At 41.6% G+C, this 11,481-nt stretch overlaps 1 pseudogene; it reads right to left on the bottom strand.

Moving 5' to 3' along the window:
- Window positions 1–1,457: 1,457 nt before the first annotated feature.
- Window positions 1,458–1,847, bottom strand: LOC147821617 (immunoglobulin heavy variable 3-30 pseudogene; annotated as a pseudogene).
- Between the last annotated feature and the right edge of the window lie 9,634 nt (window positions 1,848–11,481).

Genomic DNA, 11,481 nt, shown 5'->3' with positions numbered 1-11,481 from the left:
TAAAGGAGGGAAGGTCTATTTTGGCTCACAGTTCATAGAGGTTTTAGTGTGTGATTGGGTGACTCCAATGCAGGGTGGCACAGCAGAGGAGCAACACAGAGGAGAGACCATTCATGGCAGAATACAACAAAAGCAGCAAGCAGCAAGGACAAGGGACACACCAGCCCTCTTTCTGTTCCTTATATTTTTACTCAGGCCTCCCACCCATAAGGCAGATAGCATTCAGACCCCGAATGGGGCACCCTTAATCCTACCCAGAACTATTTCAAACAAATCAGTGAATAATTTGATCCTCACATACCTGTAATGGCAGCACAACAGACTCTAGATCCAGCCACCTCTGTAAAAGCCCCACTCATGACCACATGAGTTTTGGGGGACATCCAGATACAAACCATAACAATCTGCTTCGTAGAAAACCCTAACCCTAAGAAGAGCATCATTAAGTGAAGAGGTATATTTGATTAGTTTAGGAAAATTAAAGAATAGATAGAGGACTGCTAAATACAATTAACTGAGATAAAAAGTGACATAAAATAAAGAATATGTAAAAAGACAGAACTGTGAGAATTGAGCCATGGGAGAAAACGTGTAATATTATGAAATTGGAGTGTTTTACCTCATGTATTTGTTTTACTGATACATAGATTAAATTCTTAAAGATGAGGGAATCAGAGAGAGAGAGAGAGAGAGAGAGAGAGAGAGACTGAAAAGGTAATATCATTACCTTTCATTTTATAAATTTTATAATTTCTATAGTTCAAAAGGAAAACTACAGGGCCTATTCTTGCTCAGCCCCTTTGATAGAAATAGGATCACAAGGCCCCTGGACAGTGCCCTGAGTCCAGGCTGACTGCCCCTCTTCCCTCCTCCCCTGAGCACATGGCTACACATGTTCTGGGCCTGAGCATGGGGACTGGTGTCCTGAGGTGGGCCAGGAGAGGAGAGAGCTGGGTGTTCTCAGACCCTGCAAATAGGGATCCGAAAGATTTAATTTCCTAGTCTGAAGCATTTATTTCTTCAGGAGACAACTTCTCATAATTAGGATTAACTTAGCAGATTCATTTGTGGATGATGATTAGACATGCAAAAAAGAACTAAGTTCAAAAAATTTACAAGTTAGTTCCAAATGGGTACAAGTCATGTTTATCCGTCAAGTGAAATTCATATATAGGTGATGAAAAAAGTCAATCCTTCAATAAGTACTTATAATAGCAAATTTGACAGAGAATGTTTTGAATTTGGATACTTCATAAGTCTTTTGCAGCTCATGCATTGCAGGGTCTGCTCAGGTCATGTGATGTTCATACAGAAGGGAAACCCCAGAGGCCAACAGGAAGCCCTCACTCCACTGCTTCCTTCTCTGCACCTGCTCCTGGGCACCTGCCTGGTCCTCCAAGGACCACAGTGACCCCTGCTGAGCTCGAGCACCCCTGAGGGGAGGTTTGTGTCTGGGCTCATTGATATCTCCTCACTGTGTCTCTTGCAGAGTAATAGAGGGCTGTGTCCTCAGTTCTCAGGCTGTTCATTTGCAGGTACAGCTTGTTCTTGCCATTGTTTCTGAAGTTGGTGAATTGGCCCTTGACGGAATCCACATAGTATGTGTTACTACCATGATAATTAATGTCTGTGACCCACTCCAGCCCCTTCCCTGGAGCCTGGAGAATCCAGTGCATGCCATAGCTATTGAAGGTGAATCCTGAGGCCACACAGGGGAGTCTCAGGGAAATCCCACGTGGCACCAAGCCTCCCTCACACGACACCAGCTTCTCCTCACACTGGACACCTGCATACCGAGACATCCTGCTCAAGAAACTGTCACAGTGTCCACTGTTTATCCCGCTCATGTCCAGTCATGCCTTCAGTATCTTTTGAAACAAATAATTTACCACTCAAAGCTGGAAACAGGAAAAAACAACACATTGCAAACTCCATGTTGCACTGTCTGTGTTCCGTCCTGATCACCGAATGGGAACAGCTAGGCATCTGGGGGTGGGCTCCTCTGTGGAGCTGCAGGGTCATGGCTGGCCTGATTTTCATCAGTAGGAGACCTTATTTGCCTGTCCTGTTGAAATATAGATAGATTTGGTGATGAGTAACTCTGAGAGGCCAGTGCCCATACTGGATTTCACAGTGCTGGGGTACTTTGGTGACACTGATTTCATTCATGAGAATAGGAAAATTCATTATGAGATGAAGTCTCAGTACTTATTTATCTTTTTGTCTACTTTTATTTTTCATGTGCATATAACATGCATTTTTTCTATTAAGTTTGTCTCCTTGGAAACATGTAAAATTAGGAAAGTGTAACAGACACTTCCCTTTTCTATAGGAGAGCTGATGTGCTTTAAATATTCTCCCCACTGTCTGTCTATGCTCTGCTAAGTTCTGAACAAACTGCTTCCTGTTCCAGCTCCTGGACAGAGAGGGAAGCACCTCATGGTGTTTCCATTCCCCTCTTCCTGTGGTGAGAACATGTGTGGTTTTGCTGCATTCTGCTGTTTGCTGAGGGGAAACAGAACCTGTATTTATGCTGACCCCTATTAATGAATCTCTCATTTTCTACTCTTATTGACTCTCACTCTATTTTTATATTTCAATATTGTTTATCTGTGACACCTTCATTAGGTATAACACATAAACTGCCCATCTACACAGCGTGCCCCTAAAGTGTTAACACACATGGACACTTGTACAACTACACACAATTATAGCAGGGTCCTGGTGGGCCCATCCACATATTTTGTGGAGTGCAGTCCATATGGGTATGAGCTGGAACTTTCAGTCTCCCACACCAACTTTACATGCTGGTGGTTCTGCAGGTCAGGGGTCTTGTGGCAAATGTGGCAGCCTATGTCTACAAGGCATGTGCTCAGGCACATATCTGTGGTGGCTCTCACTCCACACTTGTGTTAACATTATCTCTGTTGAGAGTCTCTGCAGGTTCTTCCCTTCCGCAGTGGTTTCTGCCTGGAGGCATCAATGAACCACAGCTCTTGGATCTTATGCACTTGCAGAGTGAATACCCATGACCACCATGGACATATATAGTCTGTGGACTCTGCATCATGAGCCATTAAGGCTCATATTGTGCTTCAACACACAGGAGCCACATGTGGGCTGCCTGAGTAAGGTGGCCCCAAACCAGAAAATGTCTAGATGCCATTAAACCTCAAGTCAAGGTATTTCAACTATGCAAATAGAAAATCAAAAAGGAGGAACTTTTAGGGAAGAGGCTACATAACTCTGATATCACAGTGTCCAGATCAGGGTTATTTTGCCTCAAGGACATCCAAAAGTACACCTGAACATCAGGAAATTACACGGAAGGCAAGTTGCCTCCTGGCTATGGGTAAAATTAGCCCCCACCCCAGCCATACTCCCAAGGCAACATAGCAACTGCTGAGGACACTTGTCAATATACAGGCAGTTGAGTGTAGAAAAAATCTGGTTCCCCATTAACTTAATCCTTATCCACCCATTCTCTGTAGTTACTCTTCCATGAAATGCATTCTAGTTCTCTCCTTGTGAGTCTCACTGATAATTACAAGTGTGCCAACTGTGGAGTTCTATTCAAATCTGTTTGCTAGAGGCAGTGCTTGTTCCACTCCATGCTTTATGTCTTGAAAATTATCTCTGCTTCTTTTTCTTCCTCTCAAAATATAGCTGAGGGTTTGATCAGCCCTAGGTAGTAGATGTTGCTCATTTTATAACATGAATCGTCACCATTGGCACAATTCTAAAGAACAAGGACAAAGTCATGAAACACAAAAAGTCTGCTGTGCCAATAAAGTAAAAAATAATATAAAAAGCATGGTAAAGTGATAGAGGAGATGGCAAAACTTTTCAATATGTGGATGCTTGATCAATATCAGCATTGAGTCCCACTCAGCTTGATCCTTATTGAACATAATGCTCTAAGCCTGATTGAAGATTTGAAGAAAAAACAGAGTCAACAGGATGCATCTTTACTGCCATCCATGGATGGTTTAACAGATTCAAGTTTAGAGCCAACCTTCACAAAGAAAAAGTAAGTGATGGGGCTGCCAGTGCAGATACCATAGCTGCCCAAGAATTTACAGCAACACTTAGAGAAATTATTGATGAAGGTGGTAATTTTCCCCAACAGGATTTTAACATCCTCGAGACAGGACAATCCTGGAAAAGGATGACAGAAGTAACATCACTAAAGAGAAAATGGTAATGCCAGGTTTGAAAGCAGGAAAAGATAGACTTAATCTGCTGTTTGGTGCCAATATTTCCAGTGATATGAATCTAATGCCACTGCCGTTTTACCCTTCAGAAAACCCAATAGCCTTCAAAACCCCAGCCAAGGGGTCTCTACCTGTTGAGTGGAAGAGTAACTCCAAATCTTGGCTTACTCAAACCATTTTCCAGGACTGCTTTTTCCACCACTTTATTTCAGAAATAGAGAAATATCTTGGGAGAAAGATATCCTATGCAACAATCTTTGCTGCTTGACAATGGACCAGATCACTCACAATTCATGGACAATTTTCATCTCAATATCAAAGTAGTTCATCTGCCATCAAATACTATGTGCTTATTCAACCTATGAGCCAAGTAGTTATTGTGACTTTTATGAAATATTATTTATGACACATTTTTTCATCAAGCAGTGAAGGCAACTGGTGAAACAGGATCAACCTACCCACAATTTTGGGAGGACTATAACATGCACAAGCCCACAAAAATCCTTAACTCTGCTTGGTGTGAGGTATTGACTGTCACCACGAATAGGGTTTGGAAGAAACTTTCATTCAATTTGTGAATGCAATTCATGGTCTTGAGAAGATGTGAAAGGAGTCCAAAGGGATTTTCAACAATGTGGTGTCCCTTAAGAAGAGGGAGAATTTGGATCTGTAAGAAGATGACTTCACTGAAGTTCTTGCTGTGCAACAGGAAGGGTTTAATAGTAAGGACTTGATGGATTTGGGGGATTTATTAGTTATTTTTCTCATTGCTAGGACAAAATGCTTGACACTCAGAGATAAAGGAGGAAAGGTTTATTTGCCTCACAGTTTGTTGAGGTTTCAGTCCTTGGTCAGCTGGGTTCCAGGCAGGGTGGCATGGCAGAGAGGTATCACGGAGGAGAAATAGTCCACAGCAAGCAGGCAGGTGAGAGTAGCAAGGAGCAAGTTCAAGAGACCTGACCACCTTCTTTCTGCCCCTTTTATGTTCTATCTAATCTGTCAGGGATAGAGTGGGTGCCAAACCCATCACTGGACTGATTTAGTAATCACAAACCCTTATAATCCCAGCATCACATACTCTAGATACATCCACCTCTGAAAAATCCTCACCTGTGACTTCATGAGGCTTTTGGAGGATATGTAGACACAAGTCATAACAGGGCCTGATGACGAAAATATGAAGAGAGCCCAAAGGAAGATGTAACTGAAGAATCAAAGAGATTCCCAACACAGGAAATGGCAAGAGGACTCTCTTTACTTGAAGAAGGGCTCTTTCTGATGCATAGGACCCCACTATAGAATGATACACAAAGATAGCAGCAGCCATTCAGAATGCCATCCAGTGCTACAGTCATCTGAGATGGGAAGAGAATAGTTACAATGCAGGCATCACTGAACCATTTTTAACAGGGGAGACAGAACATAACCCATCAAGAACCTGTATCTTCAACATCAGGTGGGAGCAAAATTGCATCTTGCCCTCCATCTCCTATTGCTGATGATCCAGCACCTCCACATTCTCCTATCTCCACTCCTCCTCCAGTTAGTAACTCTTGTCCCGCCAGTTCACTCTGTACAACTCCCCATATGCAAGGTCTAGTACTGCACTGTCCCATCATTTTAAGGTAACTGTAAAAGTGAAAATAATTTATTTAGAGCATTTGTGTGTGTTTGGCTTTTTATGCTGCACAGTTGTGTCAGAGTTGTATAAGATTCACTTTGTTGAATTTACCAATGAATCCGACTTATGAACATTCTGTCAGAACAGAACTCACTTGGAAGTTTGGGGTTTATTGTACTCCTATCCTAACCTTTTATACTTCTTCATGTGTTTCGTCTCGTATCTCTAAACTTGGCTTAGTTCCATGAATTAACCCTTAAACCAAGTAGGCTTCTTTTATCTTGATGTCCTACTAATAATAGGTAAACTAAACTATTACAACCTGACTTCAGTATAAATGGCCATGATGTAATTGTAAAACAGAATAAATGCAGGTAAGGTTAAGGAGAAAAGGAAATATATATATACTGTTTGTGGGAGTGTAAATCAGGACAACAGTTCTGGAAAGCGGCTTGGAGGTTCCCGGGAAACTAAGAACATCATCGCTCCACTGTGTGCAGACCCAAAGAAAGTACAATCGGTGTATCCAGGAGATGCTTCCACACCGCGTACTAAAGCACTGGTCACAGCCAGAGGACAGATCAACAAAGGGAGAAAGGGACAGAGGGACACATAAATGAGATCTGCATTGACAAATTCTTTTTATTCAAGAGAGAATGAGTATGTCACTGAAGCACAGGACCCTAGCTGAAGAAAGCCAAGCAGAGAGAGACCAATATCAAATGATATTATTCAGGGTAGAAGCTAAATGTTGCCCAAGTAGAGGGGGAGAAGGGAGCAGTGCTCACCAGAGGCTGGGCAAGGTGGAGGGAGGAAGAGCAAGAGAGGAAGGCTGATGAGTGCAGAGGTACAGTTAGCAGGATCCGGCTCCCATGTCCTGTAGCACAGTAGGGGAACTGTTGTCAGAAAAATGTAACATATGTTTTAAATAGCTTGAGAAGATGAATTCATAGGTTCCTAATAGATAAATGAGAATTGTTTGACAAGCCAAACTTTTTGATTTGGCCAAATTTTTTGATTTCACATTGTGCACATGTATGAAATTATTATACCCTGCCTCTAAACTATTATGGATCAATTTAAATAAAAATTGAAATTCCACACCTGTGTGCCTTATAGAAAGATGCCAACATTCTAAGAGTTGGTAATAATATAAATCCAAATATATATATATAATAAATTGAGCTTGTTATTCCCATAGCATAAATTTATTCCTTTTACAAATTTAATAAAGCTAATATTGACTAATAAATAAATTCTCATAAAAGAACAAGCTGAAGCAATGAAAGAAAGGCTTGTCAAAAAACGCCCATTGTCACCTTCCATCCATGATCATGCATGAGAGGAGCACAGTGACCAGCACAAACTCATAATAAGATTTCAGTGTGGTGCTGTCTTAGGTACATTTCTCATTGCTGAGACAAAGTAGCCAACATCCAAAGTTAAAGGGGAAAAGGTTCACTTGGTTCATGGTTTGTAGAAGTTTCAGTCCATAATTGGCTGGCTCCAAGGCAGGATGGCACATGGCAGAGGAGCAACAGTTCGTGGCAGTGGAAGACAGCAAAAGATACAAGGAACCTTAACTGTGTGTTTCTGCCCTTTTTATCTTATTCAGATTACTTAGGACAGGTAGCACTTAACATTTATTCCTAGTGCCCTCAGGCCTAGCATTGCACCATGAATCAGTCACACACTGGAGATTCAGCCACCTCTGAAGAAAGCCAATGACTAATGAGGCTTTGGGGGGACATCTAGACACAAACCATAACAGGCACACGAACAAAATTTAACAGATTGGAGCAAAAAGCTTTTATTCAGATGTGACATCATTCTTTTCAGTAGTCACTAATACATTATAAAATTTATAATCATTAATAAGGTGTTGAAAACTTCAAAATGGATATGAAAAGAAAATTGTTCCTTTTTTGCAACACCAAGATATGTACACCCCTGTTTATGGCAGCACAATTTGTAATAGCTAAAACTTGGAAACAGCCCAATTGCCCATCGACTGGAGACTGGATCAAGAAAATGTGTGGGCCATGGGTGCTGGAGATTTTGCTCAGTGGAGCCACCACCTGCCTCACAAGCACAAAGTCCCAAGTTCAATCCCCGATACTAAAAAAAAAAAAAAAAATGTGATTTTTTAAAATAAAATGGAGTACGACTGAGCCATAAAGAATGAGAAACTAGAGACATTTATAGCTAAGTGGATGCACATTGAAGCCATACTCTTAAGTGAAATAGATAGGACACACGTGTGTAAATACCGAATAGTTTTTCTGGTGTGAAAAACTAAATACGTAAATGAAGATCTAAATGTATGAAATAGGAAGAAAATGTCCAAAGGGTAAGGGGAAGTAGAGTGGTAGGGGAAAGGAAATAAGGGAAAGGTATAAATATGAGAAAAGGAAAAAGGAAAAGGAAGTTTTTGTAAGTAGGGAGAGGTAAAGGGGTTGAAGGTAGGGCATGGGCAAAAAATAAGAATCAAGATATATTATGTAAAGGTAGAAATTCCCAATGATGAATGTTATCACATTGTACACCTAAAATGTACCAATAAAATTGATAAATAAAAAAGAAAACTGCTTTATACATAATCAGAAAAACAGATAATGAATTTAAAAGAAAAATAGCAACAATTGCAGAAATTTCAAGTGTATCAAATATACTGGATCAAGATTCCTTCCTCATAAAATGTAGATTTATTATGAAGAGAAAAAGATAGAACAGAATTATTCTACAGTTCAATATAGCAAAATGCCACACCTTCCAAATTGGATGAACAAAATCATTTATAAAAAAATGAATATGCAAGCCAAGCTTGTTTGGGCAGGCCTACAAATCCTACAAATCTGGGAGGCTGAAGCAAGAGGGTAGCCAGTTCAATCCCAGCCCCAGGAAGTGAGGTAGTTAAATATACCCTGGCGGAATACCTTAAAGTGACTGGAGCACACCTCTGCAGGGGACTGTTGGAGCCCAGGGTCTTCTCCACTTTGTCATCACTGGAAATTGGGACAGTCTATTAGTGCAGGATATGCGTGGTCACTATCATCCATTATACTCAGGACAGGCCGGGAAGCCATGGAAACTCCAAAGATGGATTTAGAATCACAAAACTGAGCCAGAACAACTCATTTCTCTTTTTAGGTCTACCATCTCGGGTATTTGGTGTAGTGGTAGAAAGTAGACCCATACACTAGTAGATCCTAAACTTAAGAGAAAAAAACAACAGGAACAGAAGGGCAGATACTTCGGGAAGCCAGTCCTATGGGGAACATTCACCAGCTGATCTCATGGAACAAGAGAGAATAAGTGGCTCATATAGGCCAGGATGTACGGGGCAGATGGAGAAAGTGGGGAGTTGAGCACTAGTGCACTGTATGATGCAGATGTTCCTTCCACAGGGAAGACACAAGTCCCCCTCTCATATGACAGTGGGTGGAGCTCTGGGGACCCACTTCCCAATAAACTGCTGAACAGTGTCTGTAATTATGTGTGCAAAGACTTCAAGGACACATTGCATGAAACCCACTGTACTGTGGATTCTCACAATGCATCTTACAGTGCATTCAACTCACCCTGAATGGCAAATCAAATTGTACTTGATCTCCTTCAAGAAGGTCAACTTTAATTTGTTCAGATCAAGCAGTCAAGCAAATAGCTGCTTCTAACCAGGTTTCTGTCAGTGACCTCAATGCCATGAGTCAAGATATCAGCCCTCTGGACCTGATCCTAAATGCTGAGCCAAATCCTGAGCATTTATTTCACAGAGGCAGAGAGGCTTCTATTCAGCAGCACTCCTGGACTAAGCTGAAATCTGGGGCACCACCAGGGTTTGTGAGATCCCTGGTTCCTATGTCTTTCTCACAAGTCGGAGGACTCAGGCATCCATTAGAGATAAGCTTGGAAGAGGAGACTCCTGCCCACCCCTCTCCTGAGCAATAGGAAACAACACTGAGGGGCCAGTGAGGCCACCTTTATCTCCACCTGCACCTACAGAAGCTTGGCTCAGAGTGTTCCCCAGTGGTGATAAGGAGGTGGAAGAAGGCACTAAGTCAACATCTGAAGTCTGTACTGAGAGGAATGAACTTCATGTGCAAGACAGTGAGAAACCCAGTCAAAGAGCTCTCCAAACCATGGAGTGCCTGCTGAAGTGCATGTGGCAACTGACATAAAGGATCCTTGGAGAGGTAGGCTGACCTGCCAGCTGCTGTTTTTCACAGAGCCTGGGGGAGTGAACAGCAACAGGCAGGTCCAGGGTGAAGGCAAACAGATATGTGGATCAAGTGGTGGGGCAGCTCACAAACCAGGGCACTGGTGGACATAGCACAACATTGAGTCTCTGAATCTGTAGCTTCTCCAGGAAGAAATGAGAAATCAGGCAGACCTTGTCACCCAGGACAGCTGTGTGGGCTATGACCTTTGTAAGGTGCTTCCTTACCTAGCACAAAGTCTAGAGTTATACTCATATGTAGGATTAAATATCGTGTTTGTATGGAAAAACAGTAGTCAGTGTATGGACATTTTCTAGTTTGTATACCTGCTCCACCTTTGAAAGACATTTGTACTGTTTCTAGATTTCAATACACACAATACATTATTTGTATTGCAGGATTGCTTAGTGAACATCAAATATTACTCAGCTATAGAAAATACTCAAGATAATGATTAGGTTGTGTGTTAAGTGCAAGCTTAAATTTTTAAGAAAATGAAAATTATCCTTCAGTGTAATAGTCTCAGTTGATTTACTCAAGGAAATAAATGATGGGAAGTTGTCTTGTGGATTATATTGTTCTTAGCCTTCATGGAAACTTCTCAATAACATTTTAAAATGGCCCAAAACACTGTGATCTCAAGGCTCTTAATCATTTCACAGCAGGTGGGAATCAGAGTCCAACCTGAACCAGGCTTGTTCTCAGGGACTCAGGAGAGCACAGACAGAGCTGACTTCTAGGTTCCAATCTGAACAAACCTTGGCCTTCTCTCTGGTCTTAAGTCTGCTATGGGCATCTTGTTCTTTCAAGGATCCATGATCATGCAACTCACTGTCCTAAGGTCAACCAACAGATGAGCAAGAAGTAGACAACAGTGCCTCAGATTATCTGGAATCCAGCTTGCATAGATGTCCACATTTTATTGAGGGTAATGTAAATACAGCAAATGCACTTTGCAATACAAATAGACATGATGTTTAAAACATTCCATCAGAGTTTATGAGACTCACCACTATTGACTCTATGTCCAGGTAAATATCTGCTCAGCCAGTCCCCTGGGATTATAAGACGTGTGAGAGCATTGATGGCGCTCTACCAAGGAGATGCCGAGAGTGGTCACACACAGCGGAATCTTCACAAGCTGTATAAAGCATTGCCCTTCATGCTCAGGGGTGGGGAACTGGACAGCTCCAATAAGAGTGATCACTCAAATCAACATAAAATGATGTCCAGTCATTCCGAGTAAAAGACTTTTCCTGAGCGGGAATTGGAAAGCACCCTTCAGGATGAGACGTCCTGTTAATGCATCTAAGGGTAGAGGACAAGCTTGCTGTCAAAAGGGAAATTGTTTTCATGATTACACGATTCTACACCTATAAAGTAATGATACTGTGTAGTCAACTGAGTTGTGAAAAACTGTTTCATTGAA

Source organism: Heterocephalus glaber, unplaced genomic scaffold (genome assembly GCF_053883595.1).
Source record: "Heterocephalus glaber isolate CG9 unplaced genomic scaffold, H.glaber_assembly_v1.0 deba00001726, whole genome shotgun sequence".
Taxonomy (NCBI): Eukaryota; Metazoa; Chordata; class Mammalia; order Rodentia; family Bathyergidae; genus Heterocephalus; species Heterocephalus glaber.
The sequence above is the reverse complement of the archived record's forward strand: the minus strand, read 5'-3'. Positions and strand labels throughout refer to the sequence as shown.